Below are 13226 nucleotides of genomic sequence, written 5' to 3' on the forward strand. Positions count from 1 at the left end.
ATGTGCAATAGTCTCCCTTGCACAACCAAAATTAGCATTGCATTGTATTTACTGCGCATTGTGCCACAATGATGGCATCAGCCACACACATGCAAATAACTCTGTTATTTGTGACAAATATGATTTTTACTTTATGCAAAGACAGAGAAACAATACTTTGTATGAGTTTTGTGTTTTGAGTAAACCCTTGAATGCAATTATTTTGTGCAGACAGCCTCCTAAGGGTAAATTGGGCGCTGTGTGTAAATTTAGCAAATATCACACCTAATATGCTTTGAAATATTTTGGCATTTCCCATTGTCTGTTGTTTGTACTGGGCTACACTAGTTTGTATGGCTTTAGTTTAGTTGATATGGCTTTGCTTGGAGTTCTAGGCCAGTTGGTGTGGTTCCTACCCCATTACACCCACTTTGCAAGAATTCTAAGGGGTTTTGTGCTACGCGACTAGAATTAGATTACTCAACATTATGTTGTTAAATATATATTATAATTTATGGAATAATAAAATGTAAGAGGAGAGAGGGTGAATTTAAATATCAGTAAATAAGACCAGTTCTAGAAATCCTTGGTATAGTGAAAGGGAAGGGGCATGGGGTATTGAGGCTGATATTGTGACATCGAAGATTTGCTCAGGTAAAATGGGTCATGCTGAGTGCGCAGGGTAAGTTGATACTGGGAGACTGAGAATAGGGGTAGTAGGTAGGAAGTGGGGACAGTTTGAAAGTTGGAAGTATATAGAGGTCAGGAGGGATGTGACAAAATATAGGGTAGCGTCGGTGCTGGGGAGGAAGTTGGAAGGGAATAGTTTACAACTGGAGGTAGATTCAGCAATGGAGGGGTAGTTTGAAGGTGGAGTTCACATGAAGGTAGGGGTAGTTTGTTTGAAGGGGTGACTCTGTTCTAGAAGGTAGTAAGGGGACATACTCTGACTGTAGGCAGAGTTCTTTGACAATAGGAAGTAGTTTGAGTGGAGGGGTAGTCTAAAAGTATGGGGTAGCGAGAACATGGGGTAGTTTTGGTGTTGGAGAGGTTGTTTTGGTGCAGTTTGGGTGAAGGAGGTTAGGTTGAAAGGGGGATCATTTGAGCATAGAAGTGCTAGATGGAAGGTAGAAGGGGACAGTGTGAGGGAGCATTGGGATATCTGATGGTTGGGATAATTTAAGGGGCTGTATCGGGTAAAAGTGCATTAGCCCTGGCTGTGTATTAGTGCCATTTAAAATTAGTTTTAGCCACACTGCAAAGCATCTGCACTGCTGTACAGCATGGCAACAAAGCATTGCCAAAGCAATAGCTCTCATGAGCAAGACCTTTTGGCTTTGCCAGTGCTTGTTTTTCATTACAGCGTCAGCTCAGCAAAGTAAGTCTGTGCTGAAGTGGACATTTACACCTGAAAAGTGAATGTGGCAAGCAACACCTGTGTGTTCTTAGTAACACACACAAAAAGAGCGCGGGGCGATATGAAAGTGCAGAGACCTTGGCATTACTCACGTGCTGACGAGAGATGTTTGTGAGGACAGGCACATACCGTGGTATCAGGACTCACATTCAATTACTTTGCTTTCTAAACTTTCAGGAATATTGAAACGAGGCACCTTGGGTGCAATTCATTTTAATATTACATAGGGAAACTAAACTGTTATTAGTATACATTGCCACTGTTCCTTCTGCAGATTCCGTGGGTTTTCCCCTCCTAGTATACCCTTTTCCCCCCACAAAAATATGAAAATATTTCTATAGACTTTTACATCTTTTTTGCGGGCATGGGGCTGTCTGTAGTGACAGGTGCAGGGTCAAGGCTGTCTCTACGATGGGCCACGGGTCAGATCCCCCTTCTGGCCTGGTATAAACTGAATTTTTCACATTCTACTGCATTCTCTGGCCTGATACTCCAGCTTATTGAAATGCTTCCGGAGCACTGACAGTCTTTAAAAACTCACACTACTATACTGTAGTGACCGTAGGCGACACTGAGTTGGTGTTGAATGCTCTCTGTTTGGCGGGAGGGAGGAGTAGAATGGTTACAGTGCTCTCTCCTGGGATGGGTGGGGTCAGGGTATGTAGTTCTTCTGCGGCTGGGGCAGTGGATGGCTCCGCTGCTCTCTCCTGGGAGGGGCACATGGGATGGCGTCTACTGAGCTCTCATGGGGGGCTTGGGTGGAGTGAGAAGGCTTCCACTGCAGGGCTGGTACTGCCCCAACTGCAGAACTCAAGTTAGTCTAGTGATCAGGTGCATTGGACTCACCTGTAGTATCCTGAAGGTGCTGCCAGGGGAATCGTGGTCAAACCCAGTTTGGTGGACCGGTCTGCAGACATTGCTGAGGTCACAGACGGGGTAGATAGGGGACAGGGGACAAGGGTCCTGCACAAGGTGTTATGTTATGAGTGAGATGTAACAAACAGAGTAGGTAGAACTGATGTAAGTTTTGGGTTTCCTTCTGCTTTTCCTTTGGTGGCGTAGCTAGGTGGGGGCCGTCCGCCCCAGGTGGCAATATTTTGGGGACGGGGGCTGTCTAGCCCTGGACCGTGTCATGTATGTGCATGTAACTTGCATGATCGAGGTAACTATTAGCGGCGATACTATGTGTCTCTCAGAACTCTTTCAGGTGCTCGCCGTCCTTTTTCCCCAGCACCCCCCAGGGGGGCAGCAATCTGAAGGATAGTCCCGGGCGCCACAAGCTCTAGCTACGCCTCTGACTAAGGGACACCACACAAGTAGTTATAAAAAATAAGTATCTTTTTATATAGACTTAACACAAGACCAATAACGGTAAAAAGCCACAATTCTGTAAAATAGGATTACTCTTGAAATGCTGCAAAAATAGTTCAAAGTGTGCAAAGAGGAGTTCAGTTCAAGGCAGTGGTCTCTGCGACCCTTTTATTTATAAAGTACCTGGATTTCATAGCAGAACCACCAAAATGTCGCAAAGAAGCTGTAGCGATGATTTTCGGCACGCGAGGCCGTTGATGCGATGACTCCTTGCCGCGAGGGAGGAGACGTGGCGACGATCCTGTTGCGTGTGCGATTGGGTTGCGATGCGAAGAAATGGCGCTCCGTGAGGGAGCGACGATCCTGATGCGATGCAATGAAAATGGTGACGCCCGGCGTACATGCTGCGATGTCGTGATGCGATGATCTTGATGTGATGATCTGTGGGGTTAGCGAGCACTTGGCAGCTCGCAAATGTGTGATGCAATGATTTTTGGTTGCGAGCACTCAGCGGCAGCAGCGCCATGATTTTCCGGTGCGCTTTCTGCTGCGGCGGCTCGCAAACGTGCGTTAGCAACAATTTCAGCAGTCTCTTCTCTGTAGTAGAACTAGAGGCCCTGGAACTCACAGGAGCCTCACCTGCAGATAGAAATCCTCGCTTGGAGGAATCAGGAGGCTGGTGATGAAGTCTGATGTGCCTGAGACTTCAACAGGAGGCTAGCTCTCTCCTAGCCTTTGGGTGATTGCTGTAGCAAGATAAATAAAAGTTCTCTCAAAGTCATTTTCCCTCTTCTTCCAAGGGTTGTATGACATAATTTCGACAGACAGAAAATCGACCTACAAATATATCGCAACACAAATATCGATGTCAAGAATATCGACATCCTATCTACAACATGGTAAGTGCAAAAATATCGAAAATTAAATATCGATGTCAAAAATATCGCTATTAAAAATATCGTTTTTTTTTAACTTTAAAAATATATGTAAAATAAACCAAATAATACTTAGAAATAAAATAAACATAATTAAATATATTGTATAGAATTTAAAATATATATTTAATATATATAATTTAATAAAACTTTAATTAAACATATACATTTAGGTGCCAATTCCGATCCGGTAAAAAAATTCCCCGTCCGACTCGTATCCGGATTTTTTTCCGTCCGAATCGTCAAAGTAGCGTACAAACTGCCAAGTACGATTCGAACGGAAAAAAGTCCATACGAATCGCATTGGGAAGATTTCCCCACACGTCCTCGGGTCGGGAAAAGTCACCGACACGTCCCCGGGCGAGAAACCCACCGTGCGGAAAAATAAAGTCCGACTGCGCAAGTACGATCCCTCCCGTCCTCCCCATTTCACAACCGTACGCAAAAAACACCGTCCGAACCGAACTCCCATAGCAACCATGGAGACATGTGCCCGCATACGCGCCGAACACCCCACCACCCCCCGCCCGCGTATGTACGCCCCGAAACCCCACCCGTGTATGTACGGACCGAACCCCCACCCCAGCAGAGTATGTACGCCCCGAACCCCCACCCGTGTATGTACGCACCAAACACCCACCCGTGTATGTACGCCCCCGAACCCCCCCCCAGCCGTGTATGTACGCACCGAACCACCAGCCGTGTATGTACGCCCCCGAACCCCCCCCAGCCGTGTATGTACGCACCGAACCACCACCCGTGTATGTACGCCCCCGAACCCCCCCCAGCCGTGTATGTACGCACCGAACCACCAGCCGTGTATGTACGCACCAAACACCCACCCGTGTATGTACGCCCCCGAACCCCCCCCCAGCCGTGTATGTACGCACCGAACCACCAGCCGTGTATGTACGCACCAAACACCCACCCCAGCCGTGTATGTACGCACCGAACCACCAGCCGTGTATGTACGCACCAAACACCCACCCGTGTATGTACGCCCACGAACCCCCCCCCCAGCCGTGTATGTATGCACCGAACCACCACCCGTGTATGTACGCCCCCGAACCCCCCCCAGCCGTGTATGTACGCACCGAACCACCACCCGTGTATGTACGCCCCCGAATCCCCCCAGCCGTGTATGTACGCACCGAACCACCAGCCGTGTATGTACGCACCAAACACCCACCCGTGTATGTACGCCCCCGAACCCCCCCCCAGCCGTGTATGTACGCCCCCGAACCCCCCCCCAGCCGTGTATGTACGCACCGAACCACCAGCCGTATATGTACGCCCCCGAACCCCCCCAGCCGTGTATGTACGCACCGAACCACCAGCCGTGTATGTACGCCCCCGAACCCCCCCCCAGCCGTGTATGTACGCACCGAACCACCAGCCGTGTATGTACGCCCCCGAACCCCCCCAGCCGTGTATGTACGCACCGAACCACCAGCCGTGTATGTACGCCCCCGAACCCCCCCCCAGCCGTGTATGTACGCACCGAACCACCAGCCGTGTATGTACGCACCAAACACCCACCCGTGTATGTACGCCCCCGAACCCCCCCCCAGCCGTGTATGTACGCACCGAACCACCAGCCGTGTATGTACGCCCCCGAACCCCCCCCAGCCGTGTATGTACGCACCGAACCACCAGCCGTGTATGTACGCACCAAACACCCACCCGTGTATGTAGGCCCCCAACCCCCCCCAGCCGTGTATGTACGCACCGAACCACCAGCCGTGTATGTACGCCCCCGAACCCCCCCCAGCCGTGTATGTACGCACCGAACCACCAGCCGTGTATGTAAGCACCAAACACCCACCCGTGTATGTACGCCCCCGAACCCCCCCCAGCCGTGTATGTACGCCCCCGAACCCCCCCCAGCCGTGTATGTATGCACCGAACCACCACCCGTGTATGTACGCCCCCGAACCCCCCCCAGCCGTGTATGTACGCACCGAACCACCACCCGTGTATGTACGCCCCCGAATCCCCCCAGCCGTGTATGTACGCACCGAACCACCAGCCGTGTATGTACGCACCAAACACCCACCCGTGTATGTACGCCCCCGAACCCCCCCCCAGCCGTGTATGTACGCCCCCGAACCCCCCCCCAGCCGTGTATGTACGCACCGAACCACCAGCCGTATATGTACGCCCCCGAACCCCCCCAGCCGTGTATGTACGCACCGAACCACCACCCGTGTATGTACGCACCAAACACCCACCCCAGCCGTGTATGTACGCACCGAACCACCACCCCACCAGGGAATGTACGGACCGCACCCCCACCAGTGCATGTACGGACCGTACTGACGCCAAAAAAACACGTACTGAACCCGGACAAACCATATTTACACAAGGAGAGTCAAGTAGAGTTTCCCCACACCACCAAACAGGCCCAACAACCCCACAAACATCACATACACTCACCTGCAACTGCCAAACTGCCAAACAGAGGCCCAAAACTCAATCACTCCTCATAACACACCCACACAAATTTCAAACACAGCCACACCCACAAATGGACCAATAAAAATGGACCACACACACAAACCATGAGCCTTTGCAACAGACCCACTGCTGCCAGAGCCCACAGACGACCCACACCACCATACTTGAACCTCACACTTGCATACCTTCACACAACCACCTACACAAACACCCCCTCATCACATTCACACACACACCTCCACTACCACACCCACACACCCACAGCCATCCACACCCACACCCCCACACCCACACCCCACGCCATGTCCACCACCAAGAATCCAAAGTTCACAAAGGAGGAGCTGGAGATCCTTGTCGACGAAATCCTCAGAGTCGAGCCACAGCTCTTTGGGACATTGGTCAGACAGACCAGCATATCCGAAAAAACCGCCATGTGGCAGAGGATCGTCGATTCTGTGAATGCTGTTGGGACAACCAGAAGGACCAGGCACGAGTGCCAATCCAGGTGGTACGATCTGCGGAGGACGGTCAAGAGGAAGATGACTGACAATCACAACCAGGGGAACATCACTGGAGGAGGGCCGCCCCCCAGACCGGTACAATACCATCCCTGGGAGGAGAAGGTGATGTCCACGCTGGCGGTGGAGGGACTACACGGACTGCCAGGACTCCCAGACCCTGGTGAGTACACAAACAACTCACCTCACATGGGGGGGATGCCATACACAATCAATCATGCATGCCACCCCCCCCAAGCCACCACCGGACACAACAACACTCCACAAACACACACATGCCACTGGCGCCTCCATGCCCCATGCATCAATCAGGGCCATGCCAAGTCACAGGCCACACAAAACACCAACACAACACAGGATGTGGTCGATGCTGGGAGTGGGGGCAGCAAAACTAACATTGAGCAACTCACAAGCACACAACAATGCCCTCAGCCCATATGGCCCAGGGCACAGCCATACAAACTGTGTGTACCCACACAGTACTGTCTTGCCTGCAAATGATGGCTGCCATGCAGGATGCCATGGGTCTGAAGGCACAATTTGCACATAACAGCAGACAATGAAGATGCATCGCTCTGATAGAGTCTCAGCACACACCGCCACAGCAGCAGCCTACACTCAGACACACTGCCCAATGGGTGCCCGGAGAACAGGGACTAACTCACATGAACAAGCCAATGGCCATTCAAAGACCGGCTAACTGTGTGTGCCCAGGAAGCTGGCCTGAGGTGACAGAGAGTGACAAAGAGAGGGAGGGAGAGGGGGAATGAGAGGGAAGGAGACAGAGGGGGGACACAGGGAGACAGACAGAGGGAGGGAGTAGGGTGACAGAGGGAGACCGACAGAGGGAGGGAGGAGGGTGACAGAGGGAGGGAGGAAGGGAGACACAGGGAGACTAAATCACCCTTGGGTGGTGTGGCCATGTCCACTCGTCAGCCGGTGGACTGTGTGCATGCAGACCAGGTCTGGCAGTGCCTCAACCCCCCCTTCCGTAGATGAAGACCGGTCCATGTGTCAATCTGTGCACGAGTCCATCCGTGCTGCAGGCACAGACCTAACCACACACCCAGTATACCCACCCACCGTGTCGGTAAGAACCCTGTCACAAATGCTTCAGTCCCCTACCTGCAACATCAAATTGCCTTGCCAAAACACCATTTGGCCACGTACAGTGCAACACGTAAGGCGCCTCTGCATGGCTCGCTACGCCCGCACACCACACTGCTGACTGTGTACCCAAATAGATGCATCAACTAAGATTGTGTCTCACACATGCGTAAAGCCCTGACAGCTGTGGCCAAGGGACATAGCCATGCACAAGTGCACTGTGAGAGGAATGCAGGACAGATCCAACTACCCAGAGGAAGAGTGCCAAATCAGAAATGCATGCAACATGGATGCCACATGTGACACTGTTAACATTGTCTCTCTCACACACAGGTCAACGTCGACGAACACCCCCCAACACTGGGGGGGAAGTCACACAGGACCAGGCTCCGCGGGATGATGACCCCACCGCCAGCGATGACTCTCACCACTCCGTGGATGACCCAGACCAACCTGGCCCCTCTGGTGTCCAACCACCTGCAGCACCTGCGTCAGGTACAACTGTGCCAACCACCACCCCCATTCCTGCCACATCCCAGGAGACGTCCAGGAGCCCTGCCCGCACACGACCACCCAGCCAGTCTGCCCAGGAGGGACACGGTCCTCCGGGCACCCAGGAGGAGGCAGGCGGCAACGCAGATGCCATCCCTCAGGGGTCCCGGAGACCCGATGCACCCACAACGGCAGGCCAGGTGCACGTGGGCAGGGGTGGCGGGAGTGGAGGACGGCGGAGGCGCGAACCTGACCAGGCAGCTCAGGACCCGGTAGTGTCCCAGGTCAGCAACATCCTGGATACATACCGGCGTGACACCAGGGGCATGGACCAGATTGCGTCCACCCTCAATGACATCAAGGGGACCCTCCAGGAGATGAAGACCCTGCAGTCCCAGCAACATGCCTGTCAACTGCAACACCAAGGAAGGATGGAGGATAGACAGGCTGAGCTCGTGGCGGTGCAAACCCAAATGACCGGTGTACTCCGTCGGATTGCCGACAACATGGGCAACCCTCCCTGTGGCACCAGGCGAAGGCCATTACCAGACACAGGGAGGGATCAGGAGGAGGAGGATTCATCCGACGGAGCGTCACAGACATCGTCACGGACTGCTTCCGAGGGTCCCCGCAGGAAGGTGGGTCGTCCACGAAAAAGACTGTGAGAGTCAGCAGAACATCACCATCTCCCAGGTCACCTGGCCTGGCACCTGGCCCTCTGGCCCAATAGCAGCACATGACATTCTCTGCCACATGGACTTGCTGGTCACTGTCTGACCTATGTTGACGAAGACTGTGGCATGGACTCTGACATTTTGCTACGACAAGGATACCAACTCCCCCAGTGAACTTTGGATTCTACACTCCCGCTGTGCACCTCTTGTCATCCCCACAAACCCGTACCCCACCACAAATAAATTAATCACACTTACAAGATGATGCCGTGATTCTACATTATTACAATACATGTGTGTGTCGTACAGTCAAAGCATGCCTGATCTCAGAATTAACTCCAACCATCCAAACCGTGGGGTCGCAGTCTTGCCCAGGACACACATGGGTCCCAATGTCTCATCTGATACAGACATGGAGTACCAAACTCACCTGTGCTGGGCCCAACCAGCTGAGTGGTTCCCGCACAACTGTGGCTACAGACACATTCAGGGGAGCAACAGTCATGCGCAGAGGTCAGGGATCATGTGGAGTGACCTGGCTTGCCGCTCCCAGGTATGTCTAGACATGTGTCCCTACAATGTGCAGCATGCTTGCGTCAGGCGGATGTTGAGAATGGTGGCTAGGCCAAGGTTGGATGCATGGAGATGCCAGAATGCAGTTTAGGATCACTGTGCCACATGGTTGTGTTGGGGTTGTGGGCTGCATCATGAGTGTGGGCGTGGATCGAGAAGGTCATCCTGCAGCTGGCTGTGAAACATTCCCCCCATCCCGTTAGGACGTTGATGTGGCCTGGTTGCCCGACGCAGTAGCAGAGCTGTGCAGATGCACTCCGGATATGGACAAGTACCATGGGAGTCGTGAGGCACATGTCCGTAGACTGCAGGGTAGGATTCGACACGGATGTTGTAGTTGCCCTGGGGGATGGTCTCTCTTGCCTTGAGGTGGATGGAACTGTGCATCTTGTGCATAATACAGTTCCCACTCCCTGACAAACCCCTAGCATCTTGTCACTCTACACATAGACACATATGCACCACCTATGAAAACTATGCCAGACCTGCGGCACGCACAGTGGCAACAGGGCACCATTGACAGGGAAGAGGCACCTTGGAGACAGAGGGACAAATTTATTAGTCATGTGTGTTGGAATGACAATGATACTCTGTCAACACATACACAGGTCATGTGGATGTACATGTGGGAGCAACACTGGCACCCCCCATTGCAACACAGATGCTGGCATCCCATTGACCTGGCACACAAGTGACGGATAACAGCTAAACACCCCCTGCTGCCACGGAGAGGCCGCTATACACCATTGAGGCCCTGATGGGGCAATCACACACCATGTCAACCCGGTGCAACCTGTATGTTTCCGAGGCCAGTGTTACACACAATGATGGCCTCATCACAATCCCCAATCCCCTGCCACATGACAGTCACCAAGTCTGAGCATGGCTCCAGGTGAAGCCTGCCCCATGTCATGTTCCCCATGTAGGATCACCATGTATGCAAATGGAACACACATGAACCGGAGAAGTGCACACAGACTACAAACAATTCACACACCCAAAACGACGTGAGGCATCCCTTACCCTGAGGAGATTTCAACACTTGCCCGTGCATGTGACGCTGAATCAGCACATGTCGCTGTGTTCATGAGGAGTAGCAGGAGCACAACAATGCCACCAGCAGACAGCATGCACATGGACCTGTGGAAGAGAGACACACAAGGATTCAGCACAAAGGAGCACATCTGCAAGCATGTACTTAACACGTATCATGTTGTCAACATGACAGGTGACAATGATGACCCTCAGACAACATCCTTCCATTGCGCCATCACTTGAGTGACACTTCAATACACACCACTGACTCACTTGGCAGACATGCAGATGGACACACACATTGCAACACATGCCACACACGGCCCAATGCGTGCACACTCAGACACTGGAACTCACCACTAAGCAAAGAAGTTGCGTATGAGCCGACTCCGCATGTCCTCCACAGCCTCCTCCTCCTCCACATCACTTGCCCCGTCACCAAGCCCTTCATCCTCCACGGGTGGATGGTCCTGGTCATCTTGATCCAGTATGAGTGGAACAGCTTCCTCCACTGCCATGTTGTGCAGCATGCAGCAGACGATGATGATCTTGCACACCTTCACCGGGGCATATGGGAGTGCTCCGCCGGTCTTGTGGAGGCACCGGAATCGGCTCTTCAGAAGTCCAAACGTCCTCTCAATGACTCTCCTGGTCCGCCCATGTGCGTTGTTGTAGCGGTGCTCGGCAGCCGTGCTGGGGTTGCGGACAGGCGTCATCAGCCATGGCATGTTGGGATAGCCAGCGTCCCCTACAAGGAAACATCATGGACAGAAGTGTGTCAGCACAGGCAGTGAGATTGGAAGATGACGCCAAACACTGAACTGCCAGAGTCTACCCACCAACAATACATGCTCGCTCGTTCCGCAGCTGCAGCATCATTTCTGGCACCCTGCTACGCCTCATGATGAAGGCATCGTGTGCTGATCCTGGAAAGCGAACACAGACATGTGAAATCACCATGTTGGACAGACACACCACAAGGGCATTAATGGAGTGATAATGTTTGCGATTCCTATACACCACCTCCTGTGCCTGTGGTGGTACCAACGCAACATGTGTCCCATCTATGGACCCAATGACATGGGGCATCCCTCCCAGGGCATAGAACTCACGCTTGACATCTGTCAACTGCTCACGATTTGGGAATTTAATGTACTCATCCAGGTGAACCAACATGGCCTCTAAGAAATCATGCAGAACACGGCTGAACATCGTCTGGGACATGCCCCCGACATCAGCAATGGTATGTTGGAACGTACCCGTGGCAAGGAAATGTAGGGCTGCCATCACCTTCAACTTGGGTGTCAGTGCACTTGGATACCTGTGGCGCGGGAGGAGTTGTGCTTCCAGCCGGCCAGTCAACTCATCAATCAACCGTTGGCTGAATCTGTAGCGGCGTATACAGACCCGTTCATGCAGGGCAGCAATGTCTGGCATACGTCGAGGGAGAGGCGGAGCCCTGCAGTGAAATGGAAGGAACACCTAAGAGTGAGCACTGTACAACAACATCGTCAATGCACTGAGCACATGTTACACAGCCAATACACATATGCCACGTTGTGAGTCAGGTCTGTGCCACAGTTCCTGGACACGTACGCCAGTCAGGTTACACTCCTACCAAGGGACAGCCACTAACGGAGGGGGGCAAGATCACGATGACATGGCATGAGACTAGCTGTGGGCCAGTGTAAGTGAACATGCACACGCATCACAGGATTCACAGACATCCACACATGTGCAGAAGTAGTATGCGTATGGTACAGACAGGTAGTTGGATGCGATATGCACTGGTCACATGTCATAGGAATAGGACAGGCCACACACATTGCCTTTGAGGAGTACATGTCGAGACAGAACATACATAGGGAGCATGTGGATATGTACTTGTGTTGATACTCCGTGTAGTTGGATACATACACACCTCATGGCAAATCACATATGTGGGCTGGTGTGCGGAACAGTGTGCCATGCCCATCGACACACAGACACATGTTGGCAGCAGCAACTGCTGACGCATTGAACCACACACCTACAGCAAAATCATGGAAAGACATGCCACACACATGACATGGTTGCAGCATGCAACGCAGCCATACACGTGTCATATGTAATATTCCGTGTACCTGGCATCAGGGGACAGGTGCGGGTGTCCGTGACTGGGACATGCAAGTGACTCATGGCTCCACTAGTGTGTACGACATGCACACATGTCAAAGGAGTGCAGGGGATGTGTGGTACAATGCGCACCATCACACACGACATGTGTACACAGCTCATCGTACATGTGCTTTGCCCACACCTCAGGGGTAAAGTGCCACATCACATCCTGACACACCTGTGTCACACACAGGTGGTATTGCACAGACAATGCATTGGTGTCCACCCTTGGCAATACCTGTCCGCTCCATTCCTGTCTGTGTGCCGCCTGTCACCACTGACAGTTGTTATACGCACCGTACATATGCTCGGAGCGCGTGTATAGGGTCCCTGGGCCAATATTGCCGCTGGCATATGCGTACGCCACAGTAGTACGGACTGTACACGCGCTTGTACGGTCCAGATCACAATATGGGCGCTGGCGTATGCGTACGCCACAGTAGTACGGACTGTACACACGCTTGTACGGTCCGGATCACAATATGGGCGCTGGCGTATGCGTACGCCACAGTAGTACGGACTGTACACGCGCTTGTACGGTCCGGATCACAATATGGGCGCTGGCGTATGC

General features: G+C 52.6%; 1 protein-coding gene across 1 annotated transcript in view; it reads left to right on the plus strand.

Moving 5' to 3' along the window:
• The window catches only part of LOC146863555 (CD5 antigen-like), an 881885-nt gene that overhangs the window by 313578 nt on the left and 555081 nt on the right, over positions 1-13226 (plus strand). The window lies entirely within an intron of this gene.

Source organism: Triturus cristatus, chromosome 2_2 (assembly GCF_964204655.1).
Source record: "Triturus cristatus chromosome 2_2, aTriCri1.1, whole genome shotgun sequence".
In the NCBI taxonomy this organism is placed as follows: domain Eukaryota; kingdom Metazoa; phylum Chordata; class Amphibia; order Caudata; family Salamandridae; genus Triturus; species Triturus cristatus.